The 12,713-nt window shown below is 36.1% G+C and overlaps 1 pseudogene; it reads left to right on the top strand.

Annotated features, from left to right (window-relative positions):
• Nucleotides 1-11,148: 11,148 nt before the first annotated feature.
• On the top strand, nt 11,149-11,247 carry LOC128773175 (U6 spliceosomal RNA; annotated as a pseudogene).
• The last annotated feature ends 1,466 nt before the right edge of the window (nt 11,248-12,713 follow it).

The following is a 12,713-nucleotide window of genomic DNA, read 5'->3' as shown; positions in this document are numbered from 1 at the left end:
ACAGTGGTGGATTGGTAACCAGTCAAGTTAGTATCTTCTAGAAGAGGATCTTCTTATGCTCTGTCAAATCATAGAGTATAGGCAGCTGCTCCTCTATGTTAATACTCAAGGCTCTCTGTGACTATCTGTGTGATATAATGACCTTCACTGTGCCTATAAGAACGATGGATATATTTGGGCTGAAATCTTTCTGTAGAAACCTCTACAGTTTAGGCATAGGATAAAGCATTTTCTGCCACCTAGGCTGTCATTTAAGTTTGTTGTGCTTAGACAAAGGTATCTTGGATAAGAGTGAAATCCCTCAACAAAATCCCAGACTGTGCTTCTTCAATGTTATTCTGACGCTAATGGTGCTGGACAGTGGGGGCTAAGAGGTGGTTGCCTCCCAGCCCCACATGGACTACTCAGCCCTACATAGACTATCAACTGTCTATGGGTTTCAACTGCCTTTTGTGAAAGTAGTATAATTAGCTCCCGTTTTTTATTTTCTCCAGGAAATATGAGGATGTTAGAAGAATTCACAGCCCAGATACCTATTAAATTAGCCCCAAACTCCCACTCCCATTCTGTGAACAGAAGAAAAGTAAATAGCTTTGAAATTAGTACTATTCTATAATGTAGAAAAGTAAAATAAATGCTGTAGATGTTTCTACACAATTCCTAACCACACAGAGTAGAAGTGGAGTGGAGAGCCGCATGTGATGATGGATGATAATTATGTTTTGGTTCCCCAGGCACCGGTTTTCAGATGTAGACTCCCAGACATTGTCATATAAATAAAGTATTTAAAGTGAAAAAGGACACTTTATGCAGTATTTGACTAAGACATGACAAAATACAAAGGGCTACCAAACTGGGAAAAATAAAATATGAATTTTAAGGTAGGAAGCTATTTCAGAATTTATAATTTTCTCAAATGTCTGAATAAATCTTAGGATGACATATAATGGGGAAACTGTATGACTGTTTATACTTGCCTAAGGAAGAACAAGTATCCAATGACTCAGATACATTTAGATAATAAAGAACATAAAATTGAAACATGAGAATTTTTCCCTCAGTTACATGTTTTTGCCTCTCAAAATTTTTAAGATGATTCATATTTTCAGTTAATTTTATGGATGAATAGTTATAGTTATTTCAGGGTTATTACACATGTAATTCATGTGGGTGTGAACATTTTTGTGTCATAACCACTGAAGATATTATTAGCCAATTACTGTATTAGTCAATCACTATATTCAATTATTATTAGTCAATCACTGTATTCATTCACACAGAAGCTGATTTTAGCCTCAGAATCTGCCTCATCAGAGAGCGGCTAGCTACCACTACCAATTAAGCAGAGTTGGCTCCATAGGTGAAACCAAGTTACCAGTCCATTCTAGTTTGTCAAGTCTAGGAGAAGATAGGGAAGTTAGCATTCTTCTATATGGACAAAATTTCTACAAAAGCCATGCAGCGTTCCTGAGTTCCAATTCTCTGAGGCCCAAGATATATGTTTTCCATCAGTTCAGCATCCTGCATAACCTCAGTACTGAAATTCACAGCATGACTCTGAGAACATATTGATCCCATGACTCCTGTTCTCAGGGGTACTACAAACTGATACAATTGGAATAAATGTATTACCATTTGTTTGCACATTATGGAAATGCTGAATGGTTATTACACATAAAAAGAAAGAGCCGAAGTAACATTTATGGCGGAAATAGGAGGGAATCATTCAACCAAACATAGAAAGTAAAGCTATCCAATTATCAACCTTTAATGAAGAGAGAAGCGTAACAGGAATATCCAGAGAAAAAAATTAAGAAGAAAATACTTTCAGGAATTTGTAGCAGAAAGAGTAGATGATGCTTTATATAAATGTTGAAAGAACTGTTAGATCAAGATAGTTAGAAATATTTGTATAATTTCAGAAAATTCACCCTTAAAAAGGTAGACTATGACAGTAAAACTGGAAAAAAGAATAAACTCAATCTCCATCCAGTTTAATATTTTCTTAATTCTGACTTCTTAGCTCACCACTGAACCATATGTCACTTGGAAGCGAGGCTATTCTTGATGTTCATACAAATGTCATCAGGAAAGATGACTGTATTAGTTTTTCAAGGCTGCCTAACAAATTACCACAGGCTCAGCAGCTTAAAGCAACACAAATTGTCTATATCAAGGATTCTGCATCAGGAGGCTGGGTATGAGTTAGGTGGATCATCTGCTCACGGTCTCACTGGGCTGTAATGAAGATACCAGCAAACACGTGAGGTTTAGAGTCCTACTCCAAGCTCCATCACTGGTGGAATTCCTCTCCTTGCCCCCATATGAGCAAGGTCACGGTTTTCTTGCTGACTGTAGTCAGAGACCACTCTCAGCTCCTAAAGGCTGCCCCCAACTCCTTACCATAGGGGCCCCATAGAAAGTTCACAGCATGAATGTTTACTTTCATTCAGCGGTGTATTTTCTGACTTCTCTCTCTGCAACTAATCAGAGAAAGCTCTCTAGTTAAGGGGTTCACCTGATTAGGTCAGGCTGCAGCAGGATGATCTTCCAGATGTCACATAACATCGCATCATTAAAAAAGTGTTACCCATCACATGCACAGGTTCTGCCCTGAGTTTACCCAGGCTGCACACACCAGGGGGCAGGAGTCATGGGGAGCATATGAGCATTCTTCCTATCACAGTGACCAGGATAATTTAAGAATTGATTAAATGAAGACATAATAATACTTGCAAAAGTGGCATCAGTTGCTAGAATTAATACCTTGTATTTATGGAAAGCATCAATAAATTTAGCAGCAAATATTAGTTTCTGGAAATACTGACTATTGCTATTTAGATCAGCCTATCAGGCATCTATGAACTTAGATCAATTGCTTTTCCTTAGTCCCAATACCCTCATTGGTCAACTTGGGATTTAACAATGCCAATCTCAGAGTTTTCTCAACATCAAACACAAGATTTTCTTTAAAGCGTTTTACAAAAAAAAAGGAATAAAATAAGTGTGAGCCATTGTTATTATAATTATTAAATCTTGTTGAAGCCAAAACAGCTATATTTTGTCTTGTTTTGGCTAATCTAATTATGGAAATGCATAAATTTAATATTTAACTTAAGGAATGTTATGATATTTGATTTTCTGTAGGTTTCTTTTCTCTCTTTTTAAATTTAGACACAAAGATGCTTCTGCTGCCAGATTTAGCACAGGAATTTCCAGGAGCAGCATTAGTACATCAAAGGATGCTCTTCTTAAATAATTCATCTAATTAAATTAAGTCAGAGCAACTTTAAGGGTCTGAAACTTTTCGGATACCACTTCAGCTTATTGTAATGGAGTCTCCAAAGGAACTCCAAAATACACAGAGAATGAATGAAATGTGGAGAGTTTGTGTGCATATTAATTTTTATGACATTAGGAAAATAGGACAAAGAGACTAAGCATAGGAATAAAGACCTTTGATACACTATAAAGGAAAGTGCCTTCTTTATTATCAAAAAGCATTTGACTATGAACATAAAAAGCAAAAGCAAAATAAATACCTACAGCTTATTTTAGCTGCTGTCCATGTGGTTAAATCTAGGGCTGACATACATGCATTGCTTCTCTAAAGGATAAGAAAGAGGGAAGTAGGTCCAGAACACTACAGAGCAAATAATAATCAGTAAAATGGAGTTTCACCAAACCAGTATTCCCTGAGGATAAAATATAACATCAGAAGGATCCAGAAGTTCAATTAAAGGAGGTTTCTCCATTAGAATAGCCAAAGTACATAATTCTTAAATTGTACAAAGTGGTGACAATCTTAAATACATTTTCTGAAATCCCACTTAAAAAAATTTTATATCCATTAAATTACAAAAGCAATATCTGAATTTAGATGTTACACCCCATCAATTTAGGGAAACCTTGTCCTATTCTTTTACCTAAGCTCTATCTAGAAACCTAATCCAAAAAAAACCCTGAAATTAAATTATTCCACTGGCTTTCAAAATCTACAATTGCAGTGACTTCACACACACACACACACACACACACACACACACACACACACACACACATGTTAAAAATGTAATTATTGTCTGGTAACCAACACCAATTCATTTGCATTGGTGTCTTGTAAGAGTAGGTAATAAGGAAAGCTAGATGGGTCTTTTTCGCCTTTCAGACTATTTTAATTATGTAAACATTTTCCAACAAAATGCAATAAATTTTATATCTGGGACAGGTATAACAGGTATAAAATTTGAAGCATTTATAGTCTTTATTCTCCACTGAATAATAACTTTGCTACTAAAACTGATTTAAAATTTACCCAAATAAAACAAAGTGCTGATTGATACAAAAGGATTTTTTTGTTAATTTCTTCTGTCAATTGGCCTTAAATCTTAATAAGCAGAGAGGAATGGAGAGAGAGGGAGAGAGAGAACTATAATTGGGCATGGAGTGAGAAGAAAGTCTAAACCTACACCTTGAATTTATGTTGCCTTAATATTTTTTAATAAGTTTTTTATTTATTTTTAAGAGAAAGAGACAACATAAGGGAGAGGGGCAGAGAGAAGGGGGACACAGGATCTGAAGTGGGCTCCATGCAGACAGCAGAGAGCCCAATGTGGGGCTTGAACCCACAAACCGTGAGATTATGACCTGAACCCAAGGCAGCCTCTTAACCGACTGAGCCACCCTGCCCCCCGCCCCGAGTTGTCTTAATATTAAAAGTCAAAGACTTATGTAGTTTTTATAAATAAAAAGGATATGACAAAAGATAACTTCCAAAAGTTAGGGGCATATGGGGCAGAGAAAAGAATCAGAAAAATTATCAAAGACCTCTAAAAAAATATGGTATAATTACTTCAAGAGAAATAACATTTCTAATATGGTACTTCTTGTAAGGTTCTCTTATATTTTCAAAGGTCTTGATCAATGCAATATTTTCATAATATTATTTATAATTTTAAGAACAAGGTTTCATTAACATCTTAGCAAACATACACCTCTATGGTCTTTATATGCCAGGTGAAGGGCTCAATAAATTAGAAGCTGTAGGTATTAATAGTAATCATTGTGATCTTTTTACTCTAAAAACTCCACAAGCTAGTCAAAAACCGTTCCCTAAGTATCCACTTAGGAATTTTCCACGGTCGGTCACAAGAGGTCCTTCACGAAGAATTTATGATGTTCGGCGGTTGGAATATGATTCAGTGTTTATCAATTTACAGATAGATCATAATACATACCTAATCTGCTTATCTATTAATGAAGTCACTGTGTATTGTCAATAAACGTAGATAGTATCTGAAGCTCTTAGCATTTCCATTTATCATGCAAGCCATACCTCCATACTGTCTGCCATGCCCAGGATTTCCTCTAGAGAAAAGCGAAACTTGTTCATTAAGCCAAATTAAGTAAAGGTGTCGTATGATAACTAACTTCTGTCTATACAATCTTCTGTACAAACCAAACTATAGACAATAGAAAACCTTAAATTATGCTCTCCTGTTTCATTCCTGTCCATGAAATCTCTACGCAGATCTAGGGAAAAGTATTTAAAAATGTCAGGCAGTGGTGGAGTCTTTTATTCAAAGGGATCTTTACATTAAATGGTTCCTAGGCTTTCACATTCTTGAGATGCCCATGGGCCTACGCTAGAAATTGTATTAATCTATAAAGTCAGGAAAGGTAGTTTCAGGGCACATTCCATCTTTCAGCACGTTGTACTCAAAACTTGCTGGGACTGATTTGATGAGGAAAGGGGTCAGGGCTGGGGAAAGAGGTAAATAAGCAATTCTTAACATATGGAGGCAGCCAACCTACAAAGTGGCAGAGGATACGGATACTCATTTATATTGGAGAAATAAACAACATTATTTAGGCAGGTTTACCATTGAATTGGAAAACAGAAAATTCCTTGGATCATGTCTACCCTGATGTCTATGAGAAAAGGGACAAAAAGAAAAAAAAAGCAACATCAGCAACCAACAGAGAAAAGTTGCACAACCTCCTGTGATATACTTTAGAGATGATGACCAGAAGGATAACAATATGTGCAGCAAAGAGTAATGTCACAGAAGTTTTACTTAAGAGATGACAAAATTCTGACAATTCTTACAATGCCCCTTGCCGACAAGACCAAATGAAAGCCAAACAGTTAAATGCTGAATTGGAGAAATGATCTATACCAATCCTCCCAGAAAAGTAGTATCACCTTTCACGTAGACAGAAATTTCTAAAAAGTCTTTCAGAAGAGAGAGTATTGTTTCAACTGGGTTGTCTTGATGAACCCTCCGTTGCCCTGGACACACGAGAACGGTGATAACACAAAAAATAGACTCAGTCTGTAGCTTTTTGCCATCCTCCCTTTTCTGACATATCTTCATTGAATGACTAATCGTGACTCTTTTTCCACTGGTCAGAGGCCAGTTCTCTCCCTGTCTTTGAACTATACCATGATATCCTGATATATTGGAAGGAAGAAAAAACAAAGAATAATCCTAGAAAAAATATAACACAAAGAACAGAAGGTAAGTCCTCTTGATCATTTTGTGCTTTATAACTAGCTAATAAGAATCTAAATTCCATAAAACAAGAGCTCAAACTATAGTTAAGAAAGAAAATAGATGAAAAGGAAGATTTGAGAAAAAAGGACATGTTTTAAGGCAAATGGCATCATTATAATACCAATTTATGTTAAAATATTAAGAAACAGAATAAATGGGCCTAAAAATCAATTTATTTATTAACTCTTAAAAGTAGTGAAGGCAAATTAAAGTTACACGTGTATTCAAGTACGTGAATTCAGCCTATTAGAAATAGAAAATATCCAAAAGGATCCAATATAAGGATAATTGGTTCATGAAATAGAAAACCAAACAAAACTGGAATAGATTAGATACGGATTTTTTTTTAATGGAGGAAGGCTTTAATCATATCATAGAGCATCTCATATGTTAGAAAAATCTGATGCAAAAGTCTTCAACACCAATACCAATTTTATACGACTTAAGCTGCTGAGCTTCAACAACAAAGAAATTATGCATCCTACCCCCCCCCAAAAAAAATAGAAAAAGGAAAATGTGTTCTAAGAGAATTAAAAAAAAACAATAGGAAGTTATCGTCAATCATGAAAAAACTCTAGAGATATTTGAGGGAACCTCAAATGAAACCAGAGAGAAGTCATGACGCACAACACTAACACCATGCAGTACAGACACAAAATAGGATTTCTAAGGGGCAGACAACAACTTTCCAGCAATGTTCTGATGCTTTATGTGGTTGCAACATAGGTTTGTCAAACACGAACTTCTTAAGGGAAAAGAGAAAGGGCTAAATAAACGTTCAATTTATTTATTCTTTTCAAACTAGGTACACTCAAGTTTATCTAATATTAAAATATGGAATCTGGCCTGAGTAAAGATATGGAGACCTGGGGAGAAAAGACATAAGTCTTAGAATTAATGGTCTGAAGTATTGATGAAATTAGCATCTAAGTGGGCAGTGAGTTGGAAGAGTAAGAAAAAATACCAGAAGACTGTCTGAAACAGAATTTTGTAGTTGTTGCGGATCTGGTGCAGCTTAGAATAGAATCCCTGTGAGTGGGTAATTGTGGTAGTGTGTAAAAAAAATATCACTGATGCAAAATAAAAATCAAGGAATGGAGAAGCCATGCTATAGAAAACAACAGAATAAGTGATAAAGTTATTTTTATGAAAAAAAAAATGATGCTTTTAAAATCAGTGATTAACTATTTTCTACCCCAACATAACTAAGGGGCATAACATACTATCATCATTCATAGAGGGCAGATTCTTAGGGAAGGGATGCATTTGGGGCCATGACTTCTTGAAAAGTTATTTTTATAACATCATGAGACACATGCAAGGCATTTTGAATTTGAAACAGTGTTCTCCCCATCATTCCCTCCTCTGAACCACTCCCAGGTAAAACTTATTATCCCCTGCTTTTATTATACTAAATTCCTTTATGTCAATCTAAAATGCATGAAATAATTTCCTCTACTGTACAAATTCAAAATTATGAGACCTCTGCACAGTTTAGCACAATGCAAGTAGGCAGTCATCAAGGTGAACCTCACACCAAGTATGGGCAGTGACATTGCTGATGTTCCAGTATGATGTATCGGGAGTATTTCCATGGTTGATGTCGCACTGAAGGTGCCATACAGACCATTTATGTAAGAATGGATCCTTACTATATATGTAAGTGTTTTAGCCTGAGCTCATTCTTGTGGAGGTTAGATGAGATACAGGGAGGAGAAAAGTTACTTGTTTTGAATAAACGAAGGTTTAACGCCGAACTATGATACTATTCGATCCTCACGCTTTGAGATGCCATTTTAATACATTATCCTGATTTTAAAGCTTAAGACTATAAGGCTTAAAATGGATGAATGATTGCTTGAGGTGGCAGTAATTAAGTGACAGAGAAGAAATTTGGATTCATGCTTTCTGACTCTCAAACTCACTGCGCTCGCGTTATATGGCAGATGCCATGCTGGTCACAAAGGCTCTAGCTTCACTCCTTCAGGATTTGGTTTCCAGACGTGTAACAATAACTGAGAATACTTTACAGATGATAGAGTAGGATTTCATTTTTGTAACAACAAAATTTTCTGACATTTCAATACAGGCTACTCACGGGTTGGCAAGCAGGAGAAATATTGTAATATCATAGCTATGCCTTCACCTTAATCTAAATGCAATACAAATACATTTCTATTTCTTTTAGTTAGCTCATAAAAAAAATCTCCTATTGTTTTTGCCTTTACTCATATATTGCTCTTTTATACCTCTCATTCCCTCCACATGCTCTTGAATCCTTCTTCTCCAGGATGTTGTATTCTTTAACTTAATATGCAATACGCCCCAGGTATCATGAACTTATGATTTCAGTATTATGTGATCAGCAAGCTTAATTAATCTAAAATAAATGCATAAAAATCCTATTTTTGCATGATCATATATCCACAAAAGATACAAATTTAATCACAAAGTGTCTAGTCACCAGCATGCCATAAGTTTTCCTGATATCTGTGTTTAAGTTGATAAACATCATATGCAAAATTATCACTGGTTCAATTTTTTTAAAGAAACATTAACAAAAGAAAGAGCCACTTAGATGGCACCATCCCCTAAAAACAATACAGACTGAAATATTACTAAAAAGTTTATTTTTGAAGACATCATAAAGTTAACTTTGAATATAATTACTTAGGTATGTTGTTCTAGGTATGTCGTTAATTTTTTTTATACCAGTAAAATTCCTAGACACACAGATATCTCCCTAAATTGTTAGATATCTGTCATTCTTTTCACCACGGCTTGTATAGCCACCTTGATATAGTCATCTTCAAGACAGGTATGTTGTAATGCTGGATTTATAACACTGACTCCAAGTCTACTTTCTGAGGGAGGGCAGATGGCAGAGAATTAACACATAAGCAAACATATTCCATATACGTTGCACATACAAATTCATTTAATATTACTAACAGTCCTGGAAAGAGATGACATCAGCATCTCCATTTGACAGTTGAAAAACAGGAAACTCGGGGATACACAGTTATTAGAGTTGGAGCCAAGTTTCCGCCGCCCCTCCCCCCAACCATCATCACACACGTACCATGCCATCTCAAAACTCTTCAGATCCCTCTTGCAGTGGATAATTTATGCATCCTGACCTCAACAGACACTCAGATCTCTCCAATTTCTTCTGTATGGTTTCTTATTTCTGGTGATATGCATTTGTTTATTCTGTAAATTCCCAAATGTCAGAGGCTATATCTTCCACTTCCTGTAAAACTGACACCTTACAGTGGATTGATTGATAGAGGTTTCTAATAGTCAGATAATGAGCATTAACATAAATGTTCTTTCTCTTTGCACATATGGGTCAAACTTTCTGCAGTCTCATTTTCACATTCCATCTGAGTGCATATGTCATTAGAAACAACCCATTGACATAATGTGGAATGTCTGCTCCTTTGTGTGGACAGATGGAAGGCTCCATCCAGACAACTGTGCAAACATTTAACAGTAACATAAAATAAACTCTTAACATTATATATGAACACTGAAATCAGTATATTTTGTGAAGTGGTGAGTGAATGAGAAGTTCAAGAACATGAATATTTAGGTATTTAGGCAGAGAAATAAAGGGCTGGCATAGATGTAGGACTGTTCTAATTTATCACTGACTAGTGGTGGGGGAATGCAATAGGATTCTAGAAGCTGCTTAAGCTAAGGAGATGGATTGTGTACTGGTAACAGTAGGGTTTGGGAGAAAACTGACAAAGGAGGAACAGATGATAGTTTGACAAAAATGACAAAAAAATGTGTGTACGCGAGTAGGAGTTAGGTGGAGGAAGGGGAAAGGTGTTGTAGTACCTTCTGGGCTCAACACAGAATGCAGAATACGTGAGGTTCAGAAGTCGAAAGACAGTAGCAAAATTGGAATTCCTGACACAGTTTCTGCGTCCTGTCCACACTGTCTTGCAAAACCAACCCTATATTGATCCTTTAACCAACATCAGTTAGCACCTTACAAGAGGAATGGAAAAACTGAATTCTAAGACATAGAAACAGCAATATAAACATATCTTCTTTTCATTTGCATTGGCCCCCATGGAAGTTATTCTCAACTTGTCTGTATTGAAAGTTCCAGTGTTGCATCTATACACGAAAGAGTGTTCTTGAGCCTAGACATTTACATATATGGAGATATGTATGAAGACACTCATAATTCAACATGGGTAAAAATATAGATAAATTTCACTAGTTATAAGTATTCCACTTTATTTTGAATAAACTTCACATTTTTCCTATTGCCTCAAGATGCTACATTATGTGGTCTCCATCTCTACAAACTCATCTCATACCACTTACTTTCTTTTATGCTATGTCTCTGTCAGTTTCTAAAATATATCAAGTGAGTTAATGAAAGGGGGAGGTTCTACTTAAAAATCAAGAAAGGAAGAGGTCAAAGAAAAATAAGGGGCCCAGGATCTATGTACTCTTCATACTATCTACTCCAGAGGGAGACAGCACCTGGACAAATGGACATTTGATACTCTAGTTCTCAAGTATATGATGCCTGTAGTGGACTGACTGATGATCTCAAAAAATGGCAGTGGTGCTCACTTTGTCAGCACATGCATTAAAATTGGAACACTACAGAGAAGACTGGCATGGCAATGATGACACACAAACTGGTGAAGCATTCTGTTGTTGTTGTTGTTGTTTTTAATGTTTATGCCCCTGGAAACTGGGGGTGTGACTTCGTTTGGAATAAAAGATCTTTGTAGATGTAATTAAGGATCTTGAAATGAGGGGCATCTGGGTGGCTCACTCACTTAAGCATCTGACTTTGGCTCAGGTCATGATATCACAGTTCGTGAGTCCAAGCCCCACACTGGGCTCTGTGCTGACAGCTCAGAGCCTGAAGCCTGCTTCAGATTCTGTCTCCGTCTCTTTCTGCCCCTCCCCTCCTTGTGCCCTCTGTCTCTCTCTCTCAAGAATAAACATTCAAAAAAAAATTTAAAACAAAAAGAATCTTGAAAAGAGATTATCTTGAATTATTCAGATAGGACCTAAATCCAGTAACAAGTGTCCTTGTAAGACAAAGAGAAGACAAACATGGGAGAAGGTGATGTGACTATAGAAGCAGAGATGGGAGTGATGTTGCCTCAAGCCAAGGAAGGCACTTGATACCTCTGGCTTTCAGAAGTTGGAAGAGACAAAGAAGGGAGCTTCCAGATACAGTGTGGCCCTGCTAACATCTTGATTTCAGACTTCTGTCCTTCAGAGCTGTTAGAGAATGCATTCCTATTATTTTAAGCCACCCAGTTTTTGGTAACATTTTCATAACAGTCCCAGGAAAAGAATCAAGTACACCTAACAGTAGAGATAGATGTATCAGGCTTTTAGGATGTTGCTCATCAAGGTTACTGAACGAACTCTCTCTTAGCTAAAATGATGCTTAACAAACAATCATTTTATTATGTACCAGTTAATTAAGTAGTTTTCTCACAGGAAAGAAATTGTATTGGTCATCCAGTAAAATATTACAGTGCTTTTGACATATCTATTAATATAATGGAATTCTAGTTTACTTTGTAATCTCCTAAGAGTTTGGTTAGCTTGGCTCAGTGCAAAGATACTAATCAATTTAAGATACCACAACACAGTTAAAGCCCTGGACCCTAGTATGATTACAGTAAAAGATGCAATATCCTGCAAGTCTTTGCCAGAGGTGTTTCCAGAAAGACCAGAAGGGATCATGAAATTGTTTATAACGGCTAAATTTGATACAAGAAAGTTTGTACCTATATTTATTCTTGCCTTTTCCCTACTAATCTTGAAACAGGTAGAAAGCATATGGAGTTAAAATCTTAGAAGGAGGTAGAATTTAAGGCAAATATATAAATAGGGATTATTCTTTTCTTTCAAATTGCCCCTTTTGTCATCCCTCTTTGGGGTCCACATACTTTGGGGTCCCACTTGTGGGTATATTCTCTTGAATTACAGAACAATTTTTCCGACTTTCCTACCAAAATACAAATAATTCACTATAAATAGTTTTATTTTCAACTCATGTGTTCCAATCATGTCTCATTAAAAAGAAAAATAAATATACAGGGCAGTTTCATTGATACTAGTGGGAAGACCAGAAAGAAGATGGGGAAAAAAAATGGCATA

The sequence above is a fragment of the Panthera pardus genome, unplaced genomic scaffold (genome assembly GCF_024362965.1).
Source record: "Panthera pardus isolate Hobbes unplaced genomic scaffold, ASM2436296v1 HiC_scaffold_24, whole genome shotgun sequence".
Classification (NCBI taxonomy): Eukaryota; Metazoa; Chordata; class Mammalia; order Carnivora; family Felidae; genus Panthera; species Panthera pardus.
Note: the sequence above shows the minus strand (reverse complement) of the source record. Positions and strands in the feature narration are given on the sequence as shown.